Source organism: Heliangelus exortis, chromosome 11 (assembly GCF_036169615.1).
Source record: "Heliangelus exortis chromosome 11, bHelExo1.hap1, whole genome shotgun sequence".
In the NCBI taxonomy this organism is placed as follows: domain Eukaryota; kingdom Metazoa; phylum Chordata; class Aves; order Apodiformes; family Trochilidae; genus Heliangelus; species Heliangelus exortis.
In genome coordinates, this window is record NC_092432.1 from 12,159,566 (window position 1) to 12,174,226 (window position 14,661).

The 14,661-nt window shown below is 55.6% G+C and overlaps 3 long non-coding RNA genes and 6 other non-coding genes across 9 annotated transcripts; 3 read left to right on the forward strand and 6 right to left on the reverse strand.

Moving 5' to 3' along the window:
* Positions 1–245: 245 nt before the first annotated feature.
* On the reverse strand, positions 246–317 carry TRNAG-UCC (transfer RNA glycine (anticodon UCC)). Its single transcript has one exon. It is a non-coding gene; the product is annotated as a tRNA-Gly (tRNA).
* An 830-nt stretch (positions 318–1,147) lies between these two features.
* On the reverse strand, positions 1,148–1,229 carry TRNAS-AGA (transfer RNA serine (anticodon AGA)). Its single transcript has one exon. It is a non-coding gene; the product is annotated as a tRNA-Ser (tRNA).
* Positions 1,230–1,497: 268 nt separating this feature from the next.
* Positions 1,498–2,706, reverse strand: LOC139801287 (uncharacterized). Its single transcript, XR_011728129.1, has 2 exons — positions 2,555–2,706; positions 1,498–2,113 (listed from the first exon to the last, which is right to left on the reverse strand). It is a non-coding gene; the product is annotated as an uncharacterized lncRNA (long non-coding RNA).
* Positions 2,707–5,771: 3,065 nt separating this feature from the next.
* TRNAG-UCC (transfer RNA glycine (anticodon UCC)) lies at positions 5,772–5,843 on the reverse strand. Its single transcript has one exon. It is a non-coding gene; the product is annotated as a tRNA-Gly (tRNA).
* Positions 5,844–6,673: 830 nt separating this feature from the next.
* Positions 6,674–6,755, reverse strand: TRNAS-AGA (transfer RNA serine (anticodon AGA)). The gene has a single exon. It is a non-coding gene; the product is annotated as a tRNA-Ser (tRNA).
* A 268-nt stretch (positions 6,756–7,023) lies between these two features.
* On the reverse strand, positions 7,024–8,347 carry LOC139801288 (uncharacterized). Its single transcript, XR_011728130.1, has 2 exons — positions 8,081–8,347; positions 7,024–7,639 (listed from the first exon to the last, which is right to left on the reverse strand). It is a non-coding gene; the product is annotated as an uncharacterized lncRNA (long non-coding RNA).
* A 1,376-nt stretch (positions 8,348–9,723) lies between these two features.
* Positions 9,724–10,933, forward strand: LOC139801289 (uncharacterized). The gene is made up of 2 exons (XR_011728131.1): positions 9,724–9,875; positions 10,318–10,933. It is a non-coding gene; the product is annotated as an uncharacterized lncRNA (long non-coding RNA).
* A 268-nt stretch (positions 10,934–11,201) lies between these two features.
* TRNAS-AGA (transfer RNA serine (anticodon AGA)) lies at positions 11,202–11,283 on the forward strand. The gene has a single exon. It is a non-coding gene; the product is annotated as a tRNA-Ser (tRNA).
* An 830-nt stretch (positions 11,284–12,113) lies between these two features.
* On the forward strand, positions 12,114–12,185 carry TRNAG-UCC (transfer RNA glycine (anticodon UCC)). Its single transcript has one exon. It is a non-coding gene; the product is annotated as a tRNA-Gly (tRNA).
* Positions 12,186–14,661: the final 2,476 nt, after the last annotated feature.

Here is a 14,661-nt window from a genome sequence, read left to right on the forward strand (position 1 = left end):
TGGGATGAAAGAGGCAAGGACTTAATCACCAGCAGGGCCTCGGCAAGCGGCACCTACTGGGTGTGACAGACCTGTGTCTGCAGGGCCAGCAGGTGCCCAGAGGCACATCTCTGAGTCAAGGCTGCAGGGAAAGTCAAAGGGAGGAACTGGAGCACCCGTGGGACCTGAAATTGCAGAGAGAAGCTGACTCGTTTGCGGGAGGAGAGACCAAGGCAGTGTAGAGCCCAGCTGAAGAAAAGTTTGTCTGCGTTGGCCAGGAATCGAACCCGGGTCAACTGCTTGGAAGGCAGCTATGCTCACCACTATACCACCAACGCTCTGCTGGAGCTGCCTTTGCTCCTCCAGCACAGAACCTGGGCTCCTGGACACTGCTCTTCTATTTCCCACTCCCAGCTGCCTTCTGCTCTTGCACTTCACACAATGACCTGGCTCCCTCTCCTCCGCTTCTCACACTGGGTGGCCTCCTCCCTCCAACACCCTACTTGGCCTCCAGCTGCTGTGACACGGGAGTGCTTTGTGTGCCTAAGATGTGGATGGGGAAACTCCAGCGACTGGGGTGCTGGTAATGGTGCTGCTCTCAATCTGCCTTCATAAATTTAACAGCTGGGCACCTGTATTTCTGTGCATGTACCTCTGGTGGTTTCAACACAAAATAACACCTCTAGGTGAGGCTCTTCCCCCATGTGCCTGCTGCTCCACACCACTCTGCCTTTGTGAGACCTACAGCGACGGGCATGTTGTGAGTGCAGGAAAAACCTAAGATCCATGAGCTGTGCCCAGACTCCATCTTTAGCACTGGAGGCTGTGTTGTGCAAGCTCCCGTGGGAGATCAGCAGCTGTAGCTTCAGGTGTAGGGAAGCGAGCTGGTGGGGTTGTACTGCCCAGGATGTCAGCTGAGGTCAGGCTCTTCAGTTCTGCTCAAGACCTCTTTCCAAGGCTCATTCAGCACTGGTAACACTTCTTTTCCTCCAACCTGGCTACCAGAGCAGGATTTCTGTTTGCTCCAGGAATTTTGGGGGCCAGGGCAAGGACAAGTGCTGTAGGCAAGGGAATTCTCCCGTCTCCCTGGGCAGCAGGTCCAGCATGGAGCCGAGTCCCAGAGCTGCAGTGTGGTCACAGGCAGGGAGCCCAAAAGGGCTCAGCACCCCGTAGTTGGCAGGATTCGAACCTGCGCGGGGAAACCCCAATGGATTTCTAGTCCATCGCCTTAACCACTCGGCCACAACTACCTGCTCCAGCCCTCTCTGCCTGCTGAGCAAAGGACCTGTCCAGTGGCACCTGGCGCCTGGGGAGCTTGGGGGCAATGCTCCACTCCCAGCTCTGCACTGGGAACCTGCACTGAGCATGAAGGAGTTCCAGAAACTCCGAGAGAAAGGACGAACCCCCAGCAGGTGGGAACCTCAGGACAGAAGATGCTGAGGTTACCCTCCTTGCAGAAACGGTGGCTACCTTGGAGGGGGGGCCAGGGGGAGAATAAAAACCACCAGGAGTCTCCAATGATGCTGCACGAAGTCTTTAATGAGCAGGAGGAAGGGCATTGGCCCAGAGGTTGAGCAAAGCAGCAGAGAGGGAGCCCCTTCTGGAGGAGCTGAGAGCACAGCAGAGCCAGAGGAGGCAGGGGCAGAGCCGCTGTGCAGGGAGGAGCAGTGGCACAGGTCCCTCCTGGCAGGGGGCATGAGGACACCCAGCGCGCCTGCAAGCCGTGGCCACGCTCCCACCGCGGCAGAGTCCCCGTCTTCCTTCCTGCTCCAAAGGGGGTGATGGGCCGGCTTCAGCAGTTCATACGGCAGCGGAGGGGAGGCAGACACAGCCCGCAGCTCCCCAGGCCCCCAAGGGAGCCCCCAGAAGAGATGGGAACCCCCCCAGCGCTGAGGGAGCTGCCCACAGCAGCTGAGAGAGAGGAGCCCACGGCTGTGCTCTGAGGGAAAGAGGTGAGGATGGGGCCCGGCAGGGTCACCACCACCGGGGAGGCCTCGATGGCCACCGTCGAGTCAGCGCAGCGGGCGACACAGGGCTCACTGCAGCTGCTTGCAAGTGGGGTTGGGCCACAGCTGCCGCAGGACTGTGGCAGGCAGGGTCTGAAGCAAGACATCTCTCGGTGACGGAGGCAAAGCTGAAACACAGAGCAGGCAGAAAACACAAAGCCCAACATCAGCCTCTCCAGCCTTTACTGGCACCTCTTTGGGCACAGGACCCTGCACAGGGCGTTTAAGGCACCTGCAGAAAGACGGCTCCTACCCCAGCTCCAGAGCCAACCCGGCTGCTCCGGAGAAGGCACTGGCTGCACTTGCCCATTTGCTTAGAGACCACCTGCTTGAGGCAGAAATTCTGGTGGGCAGACCTCCCTGCAGCTGAGCCCAAATCATCCCCTGCTGCTTGCAAGTAACCCCCTCTTCCCAGCTCTCCCCAGCCACCACCATGCAAAGGAAAGGAGCTCACAGCCCTCCAACCCTTCTGCTGCGGGGCCAGGCTGAGGCAGCCCAAGCGCCAAGCTGAGCAGCCAGCACGAGAGCAGTTCAGCCCACAGGGAGAGATGCAGCGGGCTCAGGCTTACCTCGTTCCTCAAGGAGCGGGAGGCAAGAGAGGAGGATGCTGAGCCTGGAGCAGCGCAGGTTTTTATGCTGTGTCGCAGAGCCCCGCAGGGCCACAAACATTCCTTGCTCATGAAGCATCTAAACACCGAGTAGGTGCCGCTTGCCGAGGCCCTGCCGGTGATTAAGTCCTTGCCTCTTTCATCTGAGTGTTTTGCTCCTGCTTCTGACCACTGAATATTGATTAATCTCCGTTCCACCCTAACCAGGGCAACAATCTCCAAGGTCTGAGGGTAGTGTGCAGGGAGATTTGAAGTGGATTTTTGTGGTACAGATGGCCTTGGTCCCATTGTCTTCTTGATGGTGAGCACAGTCACCTCTCACAGTTACTGTCACCTTGAGTGAGCTCCCAGGTGCTTTCAGAGAGAACACTGAGGCTCATCGAAGAGACATTTCTCCCCATGGATCATCATAGACACACAGAAGACTGTGGGTCCAGCAAGGCAAAAGGACAAGGTTGCCCCATCACGTGTGGGAGACGAGACAGACCTCTCCAGGGATGTGGCAAACTTGAAGGCCAGGAGAGATCCTTGTGGGCTTGGGGGAAATTCCTTATGGGCAGGAGTGAGGGCCATAAGGATCTTGCTTATGCTGATCAGGCTGTAACAAGAGTTGGTTCTCTGATCAAAGACACACTTGCATCCTTCCCTGAAAGAGACCCACACCCAAACTGACCTGTTTTGCTCAGCAAGGGCAACCCAGAGGCCAAAGACCTGGATGGGCTGCTCTTGAGGAGAGAGGCAGGGCAAGGAGCCAAAAGCTCACACCTCCCTTTCCTGGGTCAGGGATGTGATGGCCCATTCCATGCATTTCAAACTACAAAGGGACATTGGATCAGTGTCCCAGAGCACCTGGGGAGTCATTGTGATGTGGAAGAGTTGGGAAAATCCCAGAGCTGCAGGCAAACCTGAGACATCCTGGTATGCACTCCAGTTCACATTGTGTCCTGGCCTCAGATGGTCCTGGGCTACCTGAGCTCATTATCTCATTCCTCTGAAAGTTCTGCTTTCCTCAAATCCATTTCCACACCTTTCACCACCATTCCTGAAACAACTGGTGCCTCTATGGAATCTCAAGCTGCTGCTTTCTTCCACGAGACTGTGTTTCAGTGTCTGCTAAAGGCTCATGTGTCTCAGTGCTCCCCTGGAACCTGGCACCATGAAGCTAAAGAGGCTGGGTGTGTGCATTGAATGCCACCTGCTGTACACTTCACTTTCATGCCAGTGACTGGAAGCCCCTTTTTGTACTAAAGGGCTTGAATTGAAACAGAAAGTTTGTCCCAGCACAGCTTTCAGTGTAAATCCTGCGGGTACCTTTACTCCTAAACCTGATCGTTACTGCCAGTCCACGTCCAGACATTAGCCCTCTAAGGCTAAGCCCTCTAAGGCTTAGCCCATTACTCTAGGATGTCTCACCAGTGATGGCACCTGCACTACGAAATCCTGGAGGGCTTAGGATGCTCAGCTGTGAGAGGCCTCGTCTGACAGTGTGGGGACCAGGCCTCCAGGTCCTACTCCTGTGAACGTGTACCTGTGTGCTGGATACACAGTTGAGGTGGGTGGTCTCAATAGGTCCTTTCAAACTCAAGCTGTTGATGAATGCTGTGAGGGCAGCTGCTGTTGCCCTTCCCTTGGAACTGCAGAGGCCACATCTGGATTGGAGTGCCCTGTTTTGTGTTGCTGGGAATAGGAATGGTGATGATGAAGTTCTCCCATGGAGAGAGGGACTGGGAGAGGACAAGGCAGAACATAAGGGCAGGAGCATATGGCTAATGAGTTGAGGCCGTTTTTTGTGGAGCCTTCTTGAGAGAAGACGACGTGAGGCAGAGCAAATGGATGCAACTGCAGAAGGGCAAGAGGCCCGGAACCTTTTGAGGTACCAGGGAAGATCGATATCGCTGGAGAAGTGGATCAGAGAGGAAGCCCTCCAGAGGTCCATTCCAACCTTCACTATTCTGTGGTGCACCAAGTCACAGGACTTCTTGAACAGTCATCCACAGGCAATGCCTCTGAAGGTGACAGCAGCAGGAGATGGCATAGAAGCACCATTTTTTCCATCAGCTTTGAGCTCTGGTATCCTCAGCACGCCTGAGGCCAGGACACAATGAGCACTGGAGTGCACACCAGGGTGACTCAGGTTTGCCTGCAGCTCTGGGATTTTCCCAACTCTTCCACATCACAATGACTCCCAGGTGCTCTGGGACACTGATCCAATGTCCCTTTGTAGTTTGAAATGCATGGAATGGGCCATCACACCCCTGACCCAGGAGAAAGACCCATTAGGTTTTGTCTCCCTGCCTTGCCCCTCTTTCCTCCACTTTCTCCACTTCCCAAGGTGAGACCAGAGCCCTGGATGGACCAAGAGTGCACGGCTGCTCATGTTATCGAGACACGTGACTATAGACACCACAAGAAGAAGTCACTTGAGTGAGACCTGACTGACACAGGTCTGCTCTTTCTTGTACACCTCTTCCTTCATTCTCTGAGTTCCAGGTTAGAAAAACCAGAATGTGACATAGCCTGATGAGCACAGGCAATTTCCTCCTGGCCCTCACTTCAGCCTGGAATAGCTTCCTTCTGGATCTCACCCATCCTTCTCTGTCGTTTAGCTGTGCCACAGCTCTGGAGATTTGAGTCTCTTCTCCCACCATCTCTTGTGAGCCTAGGATGATGCACTGGGAGTGATGTTTCTCCCAGGTTAGCCTGAGTCCCTGTACTGAAAGCACTTGGGATCCTATTTGAGCTGAATTCCATCATGTGTGGTCATCAAGGTCATGGGGGAGAAGGAAATGTGACGACAGCAATCCATGTGATGGAAGGCCACTCCCAATCTCCGCATGGTCAGCTGTGAGGCCTCCACGACCATTGGTCTTAGCAGAGAGTGACACAGATTACTGACATGGATGCTGGAAAGTACAGAGGGTGAACAAAATGTTTGGGATGAAAGAGGCAAGGACTTAATCACCAGCAGGGCCTCGGCAAGCGGCACCTACTGGGTGTGACAGACCTGTGTCTGCAGGGCCAGCAGGTGCCCAGAGGCACATCTCTGAGTCAAGGCTGCAGGGAAAGTCAAAGGGAGGAACTGGAGCACCCGTGGGACCTGAAATTGCAGAGAGAAGCTGACTCGTTTGCGGGAGGAGAGACCAAGGCAGTGTAGAGCCCAGCTGAAGAAAAGTTTGTCTGCGTTGGCCAGGAATCGAACCCGGGTCAACTGCTTGGAAGGCAGCTATGCTCACCACTATACCACCAACGCTCTGCTGGAGCTGCCTTTGCTCCTCCAGCACAGAACCTGGGCTCCTGGACACTGCTCTTCTATTTCCCACTCCCAGCTGCCTTCTGCTCTTGCACTTCACACAATGACCTGGCTCCCTCTCCTCCGCTTCTCACACTGGGTGGCCTCCTCCCTCCAACACCCTACTTGGCCTCCAGCTGCTGTGACACGGGAGTGCTTTGTGTGCCTAAGATGTGGATGGGGAAACTCCAGCGACTGGGGTGCTGGTAATGGTGCTGCTCTCAATCTGCCTTCATAAATTTAACAGCTGGGCACCTGTATTTCTGTGCATGTACCTCTGGTGGTTTCAACACAAAATAACACCTCTAGGTGAGGCTCTTCCCCCATGTGCCTGCTGCTCCACACCACTCTGCCTTTGTGAGACCTACAGCGACGGGCATGTTGTGAGTGCAGGAAAAACCTAAGATCCATGAGCTGTGCCCAGACTCCATCTTTAGCACTGGAGGCTGTGTTGTGCAAGCTCCCGTGGGAGATCAGCAGCTGTAGCTTCAGGTGTAGGGAAGCGAGCTGGTGGGGTTGTACTGCCCAGGATGTCAGCTGAGGTCAGGCTCTTCAGTTCTGCTCAAGACCTCTTTCCAAGGCTCATTCAGCACTGGTAACACTTCTTTTCCTCCAACCTGGCTACCAGAGCAGGATTTCTGTTTGCTCCAGGAATTTTGGGGGCCAGGGCAAGGACAAGTGCTGTAGGCAAGGGAATTCTCCCGTCTCCCTGGGCAGCAGGTCCAGCATGGAGCCGAGTCCCAGAGCTGCAGTGTGGTCACAGGCAGGGAGCCCAAAAGGGCTCAGCACCCCGTAGTTGGCAGGATTCGAACCTGCGCGGGGAAACCCCAATGGATTTCTAGTCCATCGCCTTAACCACTCGGCCACAACTACCTGCTCCAGCCCTCTCTGCCTGCTGAGCAAAGGACCTGTCCAGTGGCACCTGGCGCCTGGGGAGCTTGGGGGCAATGCTCCACTCCCAGCTCTGCACTGGGAACCTGCACTGAGCATGAAGGAGTTCCAGAAACTCCGAGAGAAAGGACGAACCCCCAGCAGGTGGGAACCTCAGGACAGAAGATGCTGAGGTTACCCTCCTTGCAGAAACGGTGGCTACCTTGGAGGGGGGGCCAGGGGGAGAATAAAAACCACCAGGAGTCTCCAATGATGCTGCACGAAGTCTTTAATGAGCAGGAGGAAGGGCATTGGCCCAGAGGTTGAGCAAAGCAGCAGAGAGGGAGCCCCTTCTGGAGGAGCTGAGAGCACAGCAGAGCCAGAGGAGGCAGGGGCAGAGCCGCTGTGCAGGGAGGAGCAGTGGCACAGGTCCCTCCTGGCAGGGGGCATGAGGACACCCAGCGCGCCTGCAAGCCGTGGCCACGCTCCCACCGCGGCAGAGTCCCCGTCTTCCTTCCTGCTCCAAAGGGGGTGATGGGCCGGCTTCAGCAGTTCATACGGCAGCGGAGGGGAGGCAGACACAGCCCGCAGCTCCCCAGGCCCCCAAGGGAGCCCCCAGAAGAGATGGGAACCCCCCCAGCGCTGAGGGAGCTGCCCACAGCAGCTGAGAGAGAGGAGCCCACGGCTGTGCTCTGAGGGAAAGAGGTGAGGATGGGGCCCGGCAGGGTCACCACCACCGGGGAGGCCTCGATGGCCACCGTCGAGTCAGCGCAGCGGGCGACACAGGGCTCACTGCAGCTGCTTGCAAGTGGGGTTGGGCCACAGCTGCCGCAGGACTGTGGCAGGCAGGGTCTGAAGCAAGACATCTCTCGGTGACGGAGGCAAAGCTGAAACACAGAGCAGGCAGAAAACACAAAGCCCAACATCAGCCTCTCCAGCCTTTACTGGCACCTCTTTGGGCACAGGACCCTGCACAGGGCGTTTAAGGCACCTGCAGAAAGACGGCTCCTACCCCAGCTCCAGAGCCAACCCGGCTGCTCCGGAGAAGGCACTGGCTGCACTTGCCCATTTGCTTAGAGACCACCTGCTTGAGGCAGAAATTCTGGTGGGCAGACCTCCCTGCAGCTGAGCCCAAATCATCCCCTGCTGCTTGCAAGTAACCCCCTCTTCCCAGCTCTCCCCAGCCACCACCATGCAAAGGAAAGGAGCTCACAGCCCTCCAACCCTTCTGCTGCGGGGCCAGGCTGAGGCAGCCCAAGCGCCAAGCTGAGCAGCCAGCACGAGAGCAGTTCAGCCCACAGGGAGAGATGCAGCGGGCTCAGGCTTACCTCGTTCCTCAAGGAGCGGGAGGCAAGAGAGGAGGATGCTGAGCCTGGAGCAGCGCAGGTTTTTATGCTGTGTCGCAGAGCCCCGCAGGGCCACAAACATTCCTTGCTCATGAAGCATCTAAACACCGAGTAGGTGCTGCTTGCCGAGGCCCTGCCGGTGATTAAGTCCTTGCCTCTTTCATCCCAAATATTTTGTTCCTCCTCTGGACTTTCCAGCATCAGTGTCATTAATCTGTGTCACTCTCTGCTAAGACCAATTGTCCTGGAGGTCTCCATGGGGTGTCTATAGTCATGTGTTTTGATAACATGAGGAGCCCTTCACTCTCATTCCATCCAAGGCTCTGGTCTCAGCTTGGGAAGTGGAGAAATTGGAGGAAAGAAGGGCAAGGCAGGGAGCCAAATCCCCATGTCTCTTTTTCCAGGGTTAGGGCTGGGATGCCTTTAAAACTACAAAGGGACATTGGATCAGTGACCCAGAGCACCTCGGTGTCATTGTAATGTGGAAGAGTCGGGAAAACTTCTGCAGCCATATCAATATTCCCCGGTGCCTCAAAAAGCTCTGCACCTCTTCCCTTCTACAGTTGCATCCATTTGCTCTGCCTCACGTCGTCTTCTCCCGAGAAGGCTCCACAAAAAACGGCCTCAACTCATTAGCCATATGCTCCTGCCCTTATGTTCTGCCTTGTCCTCTCCCAGTCCCTCTCTCCATGGGAGAACTTCATCACCACCATTCCTATTCCCAGCAACACAAAACAGGGCACTCCAATCCAGATGTGGCCTCTGCAGTTCCAAGGGAAGGGCAACAGCAGCTGCCCACAATGTGCACAGGCGTACACACCAGGGTGACTCAGGTTTGCCTGCAGCTCTGGGATTTTCCCAACTCTTCCACATCACAATGACTCCCCAGGTGCTCTGGGACACTGATCCAATGTCCCTTTGTAGTTTGAAATGCATGGAATGGGCCATCACATCCCTGACCCAGGAAAGGGAGGTGTGAGCTTTTGGCTCCTTGCCCTGCCTCTCTCCTCAAGAGCAGCCCATCCAGGTCTTTGGCCTCTGGGTTGCCCTTGCTGAGCAAAACAGGTCAGTTTGGGTGTGGGTCTCTTTCAGGGAAGGATGCAAGTGTGTCTTTGATCAGAGAACCAACTCTTGTTACAGCCTGATCAGCATAAGCAAGATCCTTATGGCCCTCACTCCTGCCCATAAGGAATTTCCCCCAAGCCCACAAGGATCTCTCCTGGCCTTCAAGTTTGCCACATCCCTGGAGAGGTCTGTCTCGTCTCCCACACGTGATGGGGCAACCTTGTCCTTTTGCCTTGCTGGACCCACAGTCTTCTGTGTGTCTATGATGATCCATGGGGAGAAATGTCTCTTCGATGAGCCTCAGTGTTCTCTCTGAAAGCACCTGGGAGCTCACTCAAGGTGACAGTAACTGTGAGAGGTGACTGTGCTCACCATCAAGAAGACAATGGGACCAAGGCCATCTGTACCACAAAAATCCACTTCAAATCTCCCTGCACACTACCCTCAGACCTTGGAGATTGTTGCCCTGGTTAGGGTGGAACGGAGATTAATCAATATTCAGTGGTCAGAAGCAGGAGCAAAACACTCAGATGAAAGAGGCAAGGACTTAATCACCGGCAGGGCCTCGGCAAGCGGCACCTACTCGGTGTTTAGATGCTTCATGAGCAAGGAATGTTTGTGGCCCTGCGGGGCTCTGCGACACAGCATAAAAACCTGCGCTGCTCCAGGCTCAGCATCCTCCTCTCTTGCCTCCCGCTCCTTGAGGAACGAGGTAAGCCTGAGCCCGCTGCATCTCTCCCTGTGGGCTGAACTGCTCTCGTGCTGGCTGCTCAGCTTGGCGCTTGGGCTGCCTCAGCCTGGCCCCGCAGCAGAAGGGTTGGAGGGCTGTGAGCTCCTTTCCTTTGCATGGTGGTGGCTGGGGAGAGCTGGGAAGAGGGGGGTTACTTGCAAGCAGCAGGGGATGATTTGGGCTCAGCTGCAGGGAGGTCTGCCCACCAGAATTTCTGCCTCAAGCAGGTGGTCTCTAAGCAAATGGGCAAGTGCAGCCAGTGCCTTCTCCGGAGCAGCCGGGTTGGCTCTGGAGCTGGGGTAGGAGCCGTCTTTCTGCAGGTGCCTTAAACGCCCTGTGCAGGGTCCTGTGCCCAAAGAGGTGCCAGTAAAGGCTGGAGAGGCTGATGTTGGGCTTTGTGTTTTCTGCCTGCTCTGTGTTTCAGCTTTGCCTCCGTCACCGAGAGATGTCTTGCTTCAGACCCTGCCTGCCACAGTCCTGCGGCAGCTGTGGCCCAACCCCACTTGCAAGCAGCTGCAGTGAGCCCTGTGTCGCCCGCTGCGCTGACTCGACGGTGGCCATCGAGGCCTCCCCGGTGGTGGTGACCCTGCCGGGCCCCATCCTCACCTCTTTCCCTCAGAGCACAGCCGTGGGCTCCTCTCTCTCAGCTGCTGTGGGCAGCTCCCTCAGCGCTGGGGGGGTTCCCATCTCTTCTGGGGGCTCCCTTGGGGGCCTGGGGAGCTGCGGGCTGTGTCTGCCTCCCCTCCGCTGCCGTATGAACTGCTGAAGCCGGCCCATCACCCCCTTTGGAGCAGGAAGGAAGACGGGGACTCTGCCGCGGTGGGAGCGTGGCCACGGCTTGCAGGCGCGCTGGGTGTCCTCATGCCCCCTGCCAGGAGGGACCTGTGCCACTGCTCCTCCCTGCACAGCGGCTCTGCCCCTGCCTCCTCTGGCTCTGCTGTGCTCTCAGCTCCTCCAGAAGGGGCTCCCTCTCTGCTGCTTTGCTCAACCTCTGGGCCAATGCCCTTCCTCCTGCTCATTAAAGACTTCGTGCAGCATCATTGGAGACTCCTGGTGGTTTTTATTCTCCCCCTGGCCCCCCCTCCAAGGTAGCCACCGTTTCTGCAAGGAGGGTAACCTCAGCATCTTCTGTCCTGAGGTTCCCACCTGCTGGGGGTTCGTCCTTTCTCTCGGAGTTTCTGGAACTCCTTCATGCTCAGTGCAGGTTCCCAGTGCAGAGCTGGGAGTGGAGCATTGCCCCCAAGCTCCCCAGGCGCCAGGTGCCACTGGACAGGTCCTTTGCTCAGCAGGCAGAGAGGGCTGGAGCAGGTAGTTGTGGCCGAGTGGTTAAGGCGATGGACTAGAAATCCATTGGGGTTTCCCCGCGCAGGTTCGAATCCTGCCAACTACGGGGTGCTGAGCCCTTTTGGGCTCCCTGCCTGTGACCACACTGCAGCTCTGGGACTCGGCTCCATGCTGGACCTGCTGCCCAGGGAGACGGGAGAATTCCCTTGCCTACAGCACTTGTCCTTGCCCTGGCCCCCAAAATTCCTGGAGCAAACAGAAATCCTGCTCTGGTAGCCAGGTTGGAGGAAAAGAAGTGTTACCAGTGCTGAATGAGCCTTGGAAAGAGGTCTTGAGCAGAACTGAAGAGCCTGACCTCAGCTGACATCCTGGGCAGTACAACCCCACCAGCTCGCTTCCCTACACCTGAAGCTACAGCTGCTGATCTCCCACGGGAGCTTGCACAACACAGCCTCCAGTGCTAAAGATGGAGTCTGGGCACAGCTCATGGATCTTAGGTTTTTCCTGCACTCACAACATGCCCGTCGCTGTAGGTCTCACAAAGGCAGAGTGGTGTGGAGCAGCAGGCACATGGGGGAAGAGCCTCACCTAGAGGTGTTATTTTGTGTTGAAACCACCAGAGGTACATGCACAGAAATACAGGTGCCCAGCTGTTAAATTTATGAAGGCAGATTGAGAGCAGCACCATTACCAGCACCCCAGTCGCTGGAGTTTCCCCATCCACATCTTAGGCACACAAAGCACTCCCGTGTCACAGCAGCTGGAGGCCAAGTAGGGTGTTGGAGGGAGGAGGCCACCCAGTGTGAGAAGCGGAGGAGAGGGAGCCAGGTCATTGTGTGAAGTGCAAGAGCAGAAGGCAGCTGGGAGTGGGAAATAGAAGAGCAGTGTCCAGGAGCCCAGGTTCTGTGCTGGAGGAGCAAAGGCAGCTCCAGCAGAGCGTTGGTGGTATAGTGGTGAGCATAGCTGCCTTCCAAGCAGTTGACCCGGGTTCGATTCCTGGCCAACGCAGACAAACTTTTCTTCAGCTGGGCTCTACACTGCCTTGGTCTCTCCTCCCGCAAACGAGTCAGCTTCTCTCTGCAATTTCAGGTCCCACGGGTGCTCCAGTTCCTCCCTTTGACTTTCCCTGCAGCCTTGACTCAGAGATGTGCCTCTGGGCACCTGCTGGCCCTGCAGACACAGGTCTGTCACACCCAGTAGGTGCCGCTTGCCGAGGCCCTGCTGGTGATTAAGTCCTTGCCTCTTTCATCCCAAACATTTTGTTCACCCTCTGTACTTTCCAGCATCCATGTCAGTAATCTGTGTCACTCTCTGCTAAGACCAATGGTCGTGGAGGCCTCACAGCTGACCATGCGGAGATTGGGAGTGGCCTTCCATCACATGGATTGCTGTCGTCACATTTCCTTCTCCCCCATGACCTTGATGACCACACATGATGGAATTCAGCTCAAATAGGATCCCAAGTGCTTTCAGTACAGGGACTCAGGCTAACCTGGGAGAAACATCACTCCCAGTGCATCATCCTAGGCTCACAAGAGATGGTGGGAGAAGAGACTCAAATCTCCAGAGCTGTGGCACAGCTAAACGACAGAGAAGGATGGGTGAGATCCAGAAGGAAGCTATTCCAGGCTGAAGTGAGGGCCAGGAGGAAATTGCCTGTGCTCATCAGGCTATGTCACATTCTGGTTTTTCTAACCTGGAACTCAGAGAATGAAGGAAGAGGTGTACAAGAAAGAGCAGACCTGTGTCAGTCAGGTCTCACTCAAGTGACTTCTTCTTGTGGTGTCTATAGTCACGTGTCTCGATAACATGAGCAGCCGTGCACTCTTGGTCCATCCAGGGCTCTGGTCTCACCTTGGGAAGTGGAGAAAGTGGAGGAAAGAGGGGCAAGGCAGGGAGACAAAACCTAATGGGTCTTTCTCCTGGGTCAGGGGTGTGATGGCCCATTCCATGCATTTCAAACTACAAAGGGACATTGGATCAGTGTCCCAGAGCACCTGGGAGTCATTGTGATGTGGAAGAGTTGGGAAAATCCCAGAGCTGCAGGCAAACCTGAGTCACCCTGGTGTGCACTCCAGTGCTCATTGTGTCCTGGCCTCAGGCGTGCTGAGGATACCAGAGCTCAAAGCTGATGGAAAAAATGGTGCTTCTATGCCATCTCCTGCTGCTGTCACCTTCAGAGGCATTGCCTGTGGATGACTGTTCAAGAAGTCCTGTGACTTGGTGCACCACAGAATAGTGAAGGTTGGAATGGACCTCTGGAGGGCTTCCTCTCTGATCCACTTCTCCAGCGATATCGATCTTCCCTGGTACCTCAAAAGGTTCCGGGCCTCTTGCCCTTCTGCAGTTGCATCCATTTGCTCTGCCTCACGTCGTCTTCTCTCAAGAAGGCTCCACAAAAAACGGCCTCAACTCATTAGCCATATGCTCCTGCCCTTATGTTCTGCCTTGTCCTCTCCCAGTCCCTCTCTCCATGGGAGAACTTCATCATCACCATTCCTATTCCCAGCAACACAAAACAGGGCACTCCAATCCAGATGTGGCCTCTGCAGTTCCAAGGGAAGGGCAACAGCAGCTGCCCTCACAGCATTCATCAACAGCTTGAGTTTGAAAGGACCTATTGAGACCACCCACCTCAACTGTGTATCCAGCACACAGGTACACGTTCACAGGAGTAGGACCTGGAGGCCTGGTCCCCACACTGTCAGACGAGGCCTCTCACAGCTGAGCATCCTAAGCCCTCCAGGATTTCGTAGTGCAGGTGCCATCACTGGTGAGACATCCTAGAGTAATGGGCTAAGCCTTAGAGGGCTTAGCCTTAGAGGGCTAATGTCTGGACGTGGACTGGCAGTAACGATCAGGTTTAGGAGTAAAGGTACCCGCAGGATTTACACTGAAAGCTGTGCTGGGACAAACTTTCTGTTTCAATTCAAGCCCTTTAGTACAAAAAGGGGCTTCCAGTCACTGGCATGAAAGTGAAGTGTACAGCAGGTGGCATTCAATGCACACACCCAGCCTCTTTAGCTTCATGGTGCCAGGTTCCAGGGGAGCACTGAGACACATGAGCCTTTAGCAGACACTGAAACACAGTCTCGTGGAAGAAAGCAGCAGCTTGAGATTCCATAGAGGCACCAGTTGTTTCAGGAATGGTGGTGAAAGGTGTGGAAATGGATTTGAGGAAAGCAGAACTTTCAGAGGAATGAGATAATGAGCTCAGGTAGCCCAGGACCATCTGAGGCCAGGACACAATGTGAACTGGAGTGCATACCAGGATGTCTCAGGTTTGCCTGCAGCTCTGGGATTTTCCCAACTCTTCCACATCACAATGACTCCCCAGGTGCTCTGGGACACTGATCCAATGTCCCTTTGTAGTTTGAAATGCATGGAATGGGCCATCACATCCCTGACCCAGGAAAGGGAGGTGTGAGCTTTTGGCTCCTTGCCCTGCCTCTCTCCTCAAGAGCAGCCCATCCAGGTCTTTGGA